The 9,445-nt window shown below is 47.3% G+C and overlaps 1 long non-coding RNA gene across 1 annotated transcript in view; it reads left to right on the plus strand.

Moving 5' to 3' along the window:
* The window catches only part of LOC147738117 (uncharacterized), an 85,412-nt gene extending 83,243 nt beyond the window's left edge, over positions 1-2,169 (plus strand). The window contains exon 5 of the long non-coding RNA XR_015307461.1: positions 2,092-2,169. This is a non-coding gene — a long non-coding RNA (uncharacterized LOC147738117). The remainder of the gene's footprint in view (positions 1-2,091) is intronic.
* Positions 2,170-9,445: the final 7,276 nt, after the last annotated feature.

Here is a 9,445-nt window from a genome sequence, read left to right on the forward strand (position 1 = left end):
AAATATGATTATACAAGCATTAGCAGAACCAATCCCAATTAGTGCAATTAACCATGGTATATTCGTAAGTATACAAACAAGGTAAGGGCTGATTCAACGGACAACAGTTCCTAACTAACATATATATTTAGAAGAAAAACAGGGTCTAGATATACTCGTTCAGATGACAATGTACTGAAGGACAAATGGCTCATGGAAGCTGGATAACAGTTGGCCAAAGGTATGTCCACAATATAGCAATCACCTGAAAATGTGTGTCTTTAGGTGAGATAGGCTAGGGTTTGCCACTCTGTGCTGGAATTCCGCCCATTTTTGACTAAGTCAGTGAAACAAATCCAACGTTGTTCCTTAATTGTCAAAATGCGATCCACATTGGATTGCCTGATAGTTGGTTTAACAATTTCAACAACCCACCAAAGAAGGTCCCTCTCAGTATGATTTTTAAGAGTGAAATGGTCAACCAAAGGAGCATTCTCGGTGCGACAACGAATTCTTGATTGGTGTTGGAGAATGCGTTTTTTGATTGTTTGTGTGGTCTTACCAAAATATCTCAAACCACACGGGCATTGGATGCAGTAAACGACATTCGTCGTGTTGCAATTTGAAAATCCTTTTAGAGTAATGGTTTTGTCCTTCATTGGAAAGCTTTTTAAGTTGTTCGTAGTTGAACATGCTGCACAATGATTGCACTTATAATGTCCAGTAATGGAGCTGAGTTGCCGCATGTTATCAATAAGGTTTATATCAGTGTTTTTTGTAGGCATGTACTAGCTTATCTCTAAGATTAGAGCCTCTTTTAAAGGCAAACATCGGCTTCTCAGAGAGTTCTGGTAAGTCAATGAGTAATGTCCAATGTTTGAGAATCAATTTTTTGATGGAGTTGGTAGCTGTGCCAGAGGTCGTAACACACACTAGTTTGGAAACAGGTGTCTTGGTCCTAGCCTGCAACAGTGCCTCACGATCGTTGTACCACGCTCGATTAAGAGAGTGTTTGAGAAGTCTGTTAGGGTATCCACGGGCGCGGAGTTTGGCTTGGAGTTGTTTGGCCTCATTAAAATAGTCTATCCGTCTGGAGCAGTTCCTCCGCAAATGGAGGAACTGTCCAAACGGAAGCCCATCTCTCAGCGCCTGGGGGTGGTGACTGTTATATTTAAGGAGTGTGTTCCTTGCCGTTGGTTTAGTGAAAAGTGTGGTGTATAGTTTGTTATCCTCACCAACTTTAATAGAAATGTCTAAAAAGTCCATGCTGTTCTGGTTGTGAACAAGAGTGAACTGTAAATTCCTATTTCTGGTATTTATCCATTGATGGAATTCCAAGAGGCTCTCCTGTGAGCCTCGCCAAATAAAAAAAATGTCATCAATATATCGCAGCCAACAGCGAAGGTTGGCTGCAAAAGGATTGATGACATTTCGGACAAAAAGGTCCTCAAAAACAGACACATAAATATTTGCAATATCCAGCGCAAAAATTGCACCCATAGCTACTCCTCTTTGTTGTTTAAAGAAGGTTTTCTCACAAATAAAGAAGTTTTCACATAGAGGAATTTGAGTACAGTCTATAATGAAATCAGTAGGAACTGCATGGGGTCTGGGTCTACTCTCCAATAAATTCTCGAGAATTGAGATGACATCAGTTTGGGGAATGTTTGTATAGAGGCTCTCGATGTCCATTGACACCAAGAGCTCAATCGTATTGTCAAAGGGAAGATTGTCAACCACATTAATAACTGCAGTGGTGTACCTAATGTAGTGTTCATTTTCAGTGGCAAAGGGACAAATGAAAAAAATCAACATATTGTGCCAGGGGTTTGAGGATGGAATTACACCCGGACACAATAGGCCGGCCAGGAGGACATGTCTGGTCTTTATGAAACTTGGGCAGTATGTAAATTGCCGGGACTGTAGGTGTTTTGTTTATAAGAAATGCAGCTTCTCTCTCACTCAGCCACCCTCCAGCAAGTCCAGTTTTTGTCAGATCAAGGATTTTTTCTCTAGTTGTGAGGTTGGATTTCCTGGCAGTTTGATATAATTCGTTTGAATCGAGAGTTGTGCAATTTACTAATTTTATTTTATTATATTGTTTTTGTTTAGGGGGCCACTTTGTGCCTAATATCAGTCCTGATGATGGTCTCATAGACAACAGCATTGGAGACCGAACTGTCGACCTTATCATCATCTCCTTAAGCTTTAAATCTTGCTTCAAGAGTATACCTTTGTTCATTGTTTGACTTGGTTACCCTTTTTCCAAATAATAGTAGTTGATGATTTGTTATGTATTGATTTGTTGACCTCTGCGTACATTCATTCATAACTTCACTGTGCCCATTTTCTGTTTCTGATTCCCCATGAACTAACTTTTTGATTAACTTCTTTATATAAAAAAATGAATTTCAGACCTGTTCACTTGCCCGTGTGTTCTTGCTTCTTCTGTTAACATTGATTGTTTTGTATAAATTTAGCTGATATCATAGGAATATTAATCAGTTAGATTCCTTTGAACTAACTTCATTGACTTATACCACCAAACTTATATTACTCAGTGAATGAATTAAATCCCTTGTAGCTTTCATGTTTTGAACTACTCATTGCCCAAATCTACAAGGGTTTATTGGGTTACCCATTATCTGTTCACGCTATGTCTAGGGGCCTGGCTTATCTGTTCACCTTCTTAGGATGAGATATATCCTGCAGTCTGCTTCCACATCTGGCTTGGCCACCCTGCCCTATTGGGCAGGGGACTACGCTGTGTGACGCCACGCCTCCGCAGGATGATTCCCACTTTTGCTATTGATCCCCTCCTTCCCAAGTTGCGGTTCCCCGGAGTGGCTGTGGGTGGTTTCTCAACCTGTTTGGGGGGTTGGAGTGGGCGGAGGGAGGGTGGGTATTAAATATTCGCATCCTCCTTCTGAGGCGCTTTTGTTTTCGACCGTATGCACTATGTTGTTATTTTGCACGTCCTATGTTGCTGCACTTCAATGTGTGTGTGGGGTAAGCTTGGGTGGGGGGTTATCTGAGATGTTCAGCCTCCTCCTGAGGCAATGCTGTTTTTTATATTTGGATATTCCATTGACATATTGCTTGCATCACACCACGTTACACATACTCTCTGCACTGCTTTGGTGCATTGCATGGCACACACTCCGAAGGTCGTGCTCTTGGGTGCGACACCGACTGCCATCCTCCATCCTGTGGCAAATGCTCCTCCCTTAGTGCCAGGCTCCCTGCTTATGCAAGTGTTTGCCGGACCATGTGCATCCCCTACATTGCTTAACTGCTCATCCTTTTCTTGCTTTGCACCACCATGCGCTCCCACTCTAAGCACCTGACCACACTGCGTTCCTCTCTTCCCTTCACTACTACGGCATGACAGACACTGTATTTTGGACATGGAATATCCGCAGTCTAAATGACCTCCGTAAAGCCCAACTGATCCACGCCCACCTCCTTCTGTACAAAGTGGACATCTGTCTGTTACAAGAAACCCACCTGCTACCTGCAACTGCCAACAGACTACATTCCCGACACTGGGGAGAATCACACTCCTCTTTCTACTCCAACTACTCCCGGGGGGTGTCCATTCCGATACACAGGGGACTCCCTTGGAAAACATCCCAGGTACTTACTGACCCCGAAGGGCACTACGTGATTCTCCATGGCTCCCTGCAGGTCCAACCTTTAACAATTACTGCAGTATATGACCCTAACACGGATTACCTGGATTTTTTTGCGCAAATCTGGCACCACATCTCGTCCCTAGGCCCTGCTGCTCTCCTCTGGGGGGGGACTTTAATGTGACACTCTCCACAGTCTTGGACGGTTCCGGCACTCATGCTTCAGACCCTCACTCCGTGGCTTTCCTTAGCTCCATCCTTGCCGAAATCTCCCTGAACGATGCCTGGCGCCACATGCGCACTGATACCCGCGAGGGCACTTGCGTCACTGGAACTTGCAGCTGTTGGTCCCATCTGGATCTCTGCATCACCAATCCAGATATCCTTTCCTGGCTTATCTCCGTTGATCATATGGCACACCCTTTCTGATCATGCGCTGGTACAGCTTAACCTTCTTTTACCCCAATCCCCTCGGCGGACTTTCAACTGGCGGCTCCCCCCGAATGCACTTCGAGATTCTGTCTACTGTGACGAAGTCCAGACCGCGATCACTAACTATTTTGAGCTTAACGAGGGCTCTGTGGATTCTCCTGCCACACTTTGGGAGGGTTTTAAGGTTGTCGCGGCATATGCATCTCTAAACAGTCAGGGATTTTACGCTCCATTCGCAGCACTCTATATCAACTAGAATCGGAAATCATGTCTTTGGATTCTGCCCATGCTCTCCACCCCAGCTCTGATACTCTCGCTTGATTTCGCGAGAAATACTCAGAATTTGCAGAGGAGGCCAACAGAGAGCTCTCATTCCTCGTCAGAGAGGCCATAGCATGCTGCTTTGGTGAGGGCGACTGGCCCGGTAAAACTCTGGCCAACCTTCTCCACCCTCCTCGTGCTGCATTCTACATCACGGCGCTTTGGGATGGTGGCCCTACTGAACTACCTCCCCTGAGGAAATCAAGGGGCGATTCACAGGGTATTACACACAACTTTATACTGCGGGCTTCAACCCCTTGCATGAGGTCTTTAACCAATATTTTAACACCCTCGAGCTCCTATGGCTTGATAACTATCATTGTGAATTCCATGACAAGCCCTTCTCTAAGGAGGTAATACTTGCAGCCATCAATAGTATGCCTGGCGACAAGGCCCCTGGTTTGGACGGTCTACCCGTTACAGTCTACAAGACCTTTGCCCCACTTTTGGTACCACACCTGGCCGCTATGTAGAATGGCTCTTTCGAAAGTGGTCTCCTCCCACCATCGCTCTGTGAGGCTATGTTAACGCTCCTCCTCAAGCTGGACAAACTCCCTAAATGCCGTGACTACTACCGCCCCTTGTCCCTTATTAATACGGACAATAAAATCTTCGCAAAGCTACTTGCCTTGCGCCGCCTTTTTCTCATGCCACTCATTGCTCGGCCAGATCAGTCTGGCTTCATCCCTGGGCACGCCACCTCACGCAATCTTCGGACCATCTTTTCCGTCCTCCATCAGATTAATCCAGCTCTCCCCACAGTGGCTGTTCTTCTTGACGCCACCATGGCCATCGATACCCTGGAGTGGCACTTCCTATTCATTCTCCTTCCACGCCTTGGCTTCAGCCCAGTATTCATACGCAAAATATTACTCCTATAGACTCTCCCCTCCACCCGTCTTCGGATTTACGGACAAATATCCGATCCCATCCCTATCGGGGGAACCGCCAAGGGTGCCCGCTCTCGTCCATGCTCTTTGCCATCGCAATGGAGCCCCTCGTGGCTAGACTTTGACAACAACACACTCAGAGGGGCATTGGCTTTGCAGCCCGTGCCCTCTAGGTCTCCATGTACGCGGACGATATTACTTTATATGTCCGTCACTCCCAGGAAAATCTCAGCCCCCTGGTACGCGAGATCATACGGTTCGGTGGATACTCTGGTATCCAGGTGAACTGGAGTAAGTCAGTCCTCTTTTCTCTTACTGAAGCCACTATGCCCTTTACTCTGGACTATCCTTTCGTCTGGTCCCACTCGCTATTTGGGTGTCTGGCTTAGCAGGGACGTGGAAGAACTTTGGAGGGCTAACTTTGGTTGTGCGGAGGACTGGCTTGAGTCCAAGATACCCCAATGGAACCGGTTGCCCCTATCTCTGACCGGTCATATAGCCATTGCTAAGTTGGTTGTCCTCTCGAAATTCCTGTATCTTTTCCTGAACGTCCCTGTCCCCCTCACAACCCACTTTTTTCATAGGATTCGTTCGCTGATTATCTCTCTAACCTGGGCAGGAAGACAACCCAGGATCGCATATGACACTCTTACCCTCCCGATGTCGTGTGGTGGCCTGGACGCCCCTCTTTTTAAGCTTAATGCATTATGTGCTCAGGCCAGTTTCTTGCACTTCTGGATTCATCCTATTCCTTTTCTGCCCCATGTGGCGGTCGAAGCTGATCTTGCAGCTCCGTGGCCTCTAGTCACTGCCCTGTTTGCCCCAGCCAAACTCCCACGCACTGAAATAGAGACGGTCGAAACCTTGTGCTGGGCCTGGGAGGGACTATGCCGTATGCCTGGTGCTCCGATGCTATCGGCAAAAACGATGCTGATTGTTCGGCATCCTGCTTTCCCCCTGCTCCAGCCCTCCGGCATTGCTAAACATGACACCCCACCTGGGCTGGCGACAGTAGCGGACCTCTATCCGGGGAGCAGGTTCTACTCTCCCGCTGCTGTCTCTGGTCCCATGGATACTTTACTTTTTTATCAGTTACGGGACATTTGTAGGGAACTGCATCCTACCTTCCCCCAGCCCCATCCCTCGATGACCACTCTCGACTTCCTATACTCGTCTCCCACTCCTCAGAAATTGGTTACCAAACTCTATGCCCTCATGCTGACGGCCACCTCTTGAGGTTCCGTGATTCTGAACCCGCTTCATAAAGGTCGTCGTATTGTGGCGATTTTGGTAACCGCGGACCGCAAATGACGAGTGTAGTATGAACGAGTGTTTTCGTCATGCTCGAGTAATGGATTCACCATGAAATTAGGGCTTTTGTTCTGAACCTTCGAGTTCCATTTTGTGTACGGCAGCCATTTTGTGGTTGCCCTCACATAGGCCGATGACTACGGCCGAACGAGTCCTTGGGATACGTACACCTTTAGCTGACTTCTGTGTGACCTGAGCCAAACTGATTCCATTGCCCGAAGCTAAACTTGTTGAGCCAGTTTCTTGTTCGGCAGCTGGTCAAGATAGAGATCAAAGAGCAGGACATTGCTGAGTTTATGGTACATGCGCACACCCTTCTATCTTGCTTCTCATCTGTTTCTGTTCCTTCCTTTATGGCCTATTCATGGTTTGGGTTGAGGTATTTTATTATGGGCTTGTCCGGCCTGTTCGAGCAAGAATGTTGGGCCTTTCCGTGTAAATGATGGTGGGCTGGACAACTGAAAGGTGGGCTTGTCGTTATGTGATACTTTTTGCAATGTCATCTGTGATTGGATGGTTTGTAAATAATTGGTACTAGTAAGGAATGTTTGCCTGAAGCATGATTTTTGGCATAAAAGACAGTGTCTCGTAATACGAAGGTGTGCAGTCTCTGGCGAACCACCCGTGCCGTGCTTTGTAGACTTCTGTTCCTGGTTGCAACCAATAAATTTGATCTTTAATGTCACCGAGAAGTATCCCGTGTCTCTGTATTCTAAGACAGGTGAACTCGAAGACATTGGGCGTGTCCCTGGCGCCGCTGGGTTCTAACACCCGGTTCTTCAATTGGCGCCCAACGTGGCGCGACTTCAGCGGTACCGATCCAAGCCTGAAGATTGTGAGGAGCTTTGTGTGAAAATTCTGGAGGAAGGCCTACCACTTCAACGACCCCTGTATGTCGTCGTGGTCCAAAAGTCTTTGCTGTGAGGTTCCCTGCTTTCCGGCGGCTACGAAGGACTGCTGCCCTGACTGTCGCCCTGTCTTGGACCCTTAGACGATTTGTAGAGCGAGACGAGAGACGGGTCTTCTGGTGACGTGATCGATACCTCAGTTAAGTATGAGTGGAGCGTCTCCCAGTCCTTAGTTTTTGGCTATCCCTTGGGATCTTTGATTTGGGACTTGCAAGCTCCAAAGCTGAGGGACTCGTGTATTCGCGAGGCTATCGTGCTCGATACTCCCTTGAAGTTTGAAGCTAGACTAGTGAGCGAAGATGCCTGGTCTTAGCAGACTTGGAAAGATATTTTGTTGTGGTTGTAATAGGGATTCCCGATTGGAGGACTCGTGACCGGTGCCTCCGATTGGAACTCCAACCTATGAGCTCTATTTGAAACATGGTGTGGGCCCCATCACGTATAATGAAGTGTGTATTCGCTACACTAGGAAGGATGGTGTCCTAAAGTGGCCCTAAAATGGTAGTTATGACACAATATTTTAGATAATCTGGAGGTTAAACTCTTTAAAAAGAAAGCCCGGCCGGCGATGTTTGACTCTTTCCGCCTATGGCGAAAGGAAGCCAAACAGAAAGAAATTAAATTAGCGAAGAAAAATAAAAGAGAAAAGGGTATCTCGATAATGCAGGCTGCTATACAGTTTAAAGATAACGAAGAAGAACAAGCGAGTGAGCAGCTGCACAGGCAACGTACAATGGCAATTGATAAATGTTATCCAGCTTTGCCACCTCTTCAGCAAGATGCGATGAAGGAACTTGAGAAAGATCCTTTTATGTCACATTTATTGAACTCGCCACCACCTTATGTGCAGAGTGCTACAGCACCTCCGCAACCTTTAGTTGCGCAACCTCCGGTTGCTTTGCCTCCTGGTATCGCACAGCCGCCAGCTCCTCTTCAGCTGGCTCCTATTCCTCTGGTGCAGCCTTCTCAAGGGCCGCCGACTTTGCTACCTGCTCCGCCTCCAATTCCTATGAATTTTCCTCCTGTTCTTGCTACTTCTTCTGCTACTGCTCCTACATTGGTTTCCTCTCAGTCTGCTTTGTCTCCTGTCCTTTTGTCAACTTCTCCTTCTGTTCGACAGTGAATGACCGATACTGTTACTAGTCTCTTGTCTCCTTTCTTTGGGTCATCGACCGTACACAGTTGCGTAGCCAAATACCTGGTCCCGAAGAGCAGCCAGTAGTTCATCATTTAGCGCGTAAATGGGTTACTAATTCTTTAAGATACGATTTAGAGTCTGTTATGGATGTCTTCCCTCAATGGGAAGCACCGAAGCAGAGATATGTTTTTGACAAGTTTTGGAGAAGTATGGCTCACTGGTTAGAGTGGCAGTCCCTGAGGCAGAGGTCTGGCCCGGGACCAGGGTTCAATTCCCGCCTCGGCTGGTCTCGGCGGATCTTGGGCTCATAATCCCTTGGACCTGATTTCTCGCCTCGGTGCCTACTCTAAGCATGGGTCCCAGGCTGCAACTCTGGGCAATAGCTGGGCAATAGATCACAACGGCCCCCTACAGCGCTAGGGATGCCTGGTTGCACCCTGGGGATGCCCTGGAGTGGACATTTCACGGGGAAAAACCAGGAAGGGTTCCCTAGCGGTATGAGAACAGCGCCAGGACACTCTGGAGTATCAGTGCGCTTTACAAGTACATCTACATGTACATTTACATTTACAACATGTGTACTTTCCTTCGTGAAGAATGGGAAGATGGTGATTTGGGACAGACTCCATCTGAGTTGTTCCGTGTACAGTCCGAGTTTGCGACAGAGCGGTAGCAACACTGCTTTCGTTTAGGAGCAAGTCTCCTCCTCAGCCGTTGTTCGAGCCTGATCCTTCTGTTAGGAGAAAAGTGAAACAGTATCCAATGAGAGAGGTTCCTCCGGTATGGATGGAAACAGTACCTGCTGGTGCGAATAATAATCCCCTACCTGTGCCA

This window comes from Lissotriton vulgaris, chromosome 1_1 (genome assembly GCF_964263255.1).
Source record: "Lissotriton vulgaris chromosome 1_1, aLisVul1.2, whole genome shotgun sequence".
NCBI lineage: Eukaryota > Metazoa > Chordata > Amphibia > Caudata > Salamandridae > Lissotriton > Lissotriton vulgaris.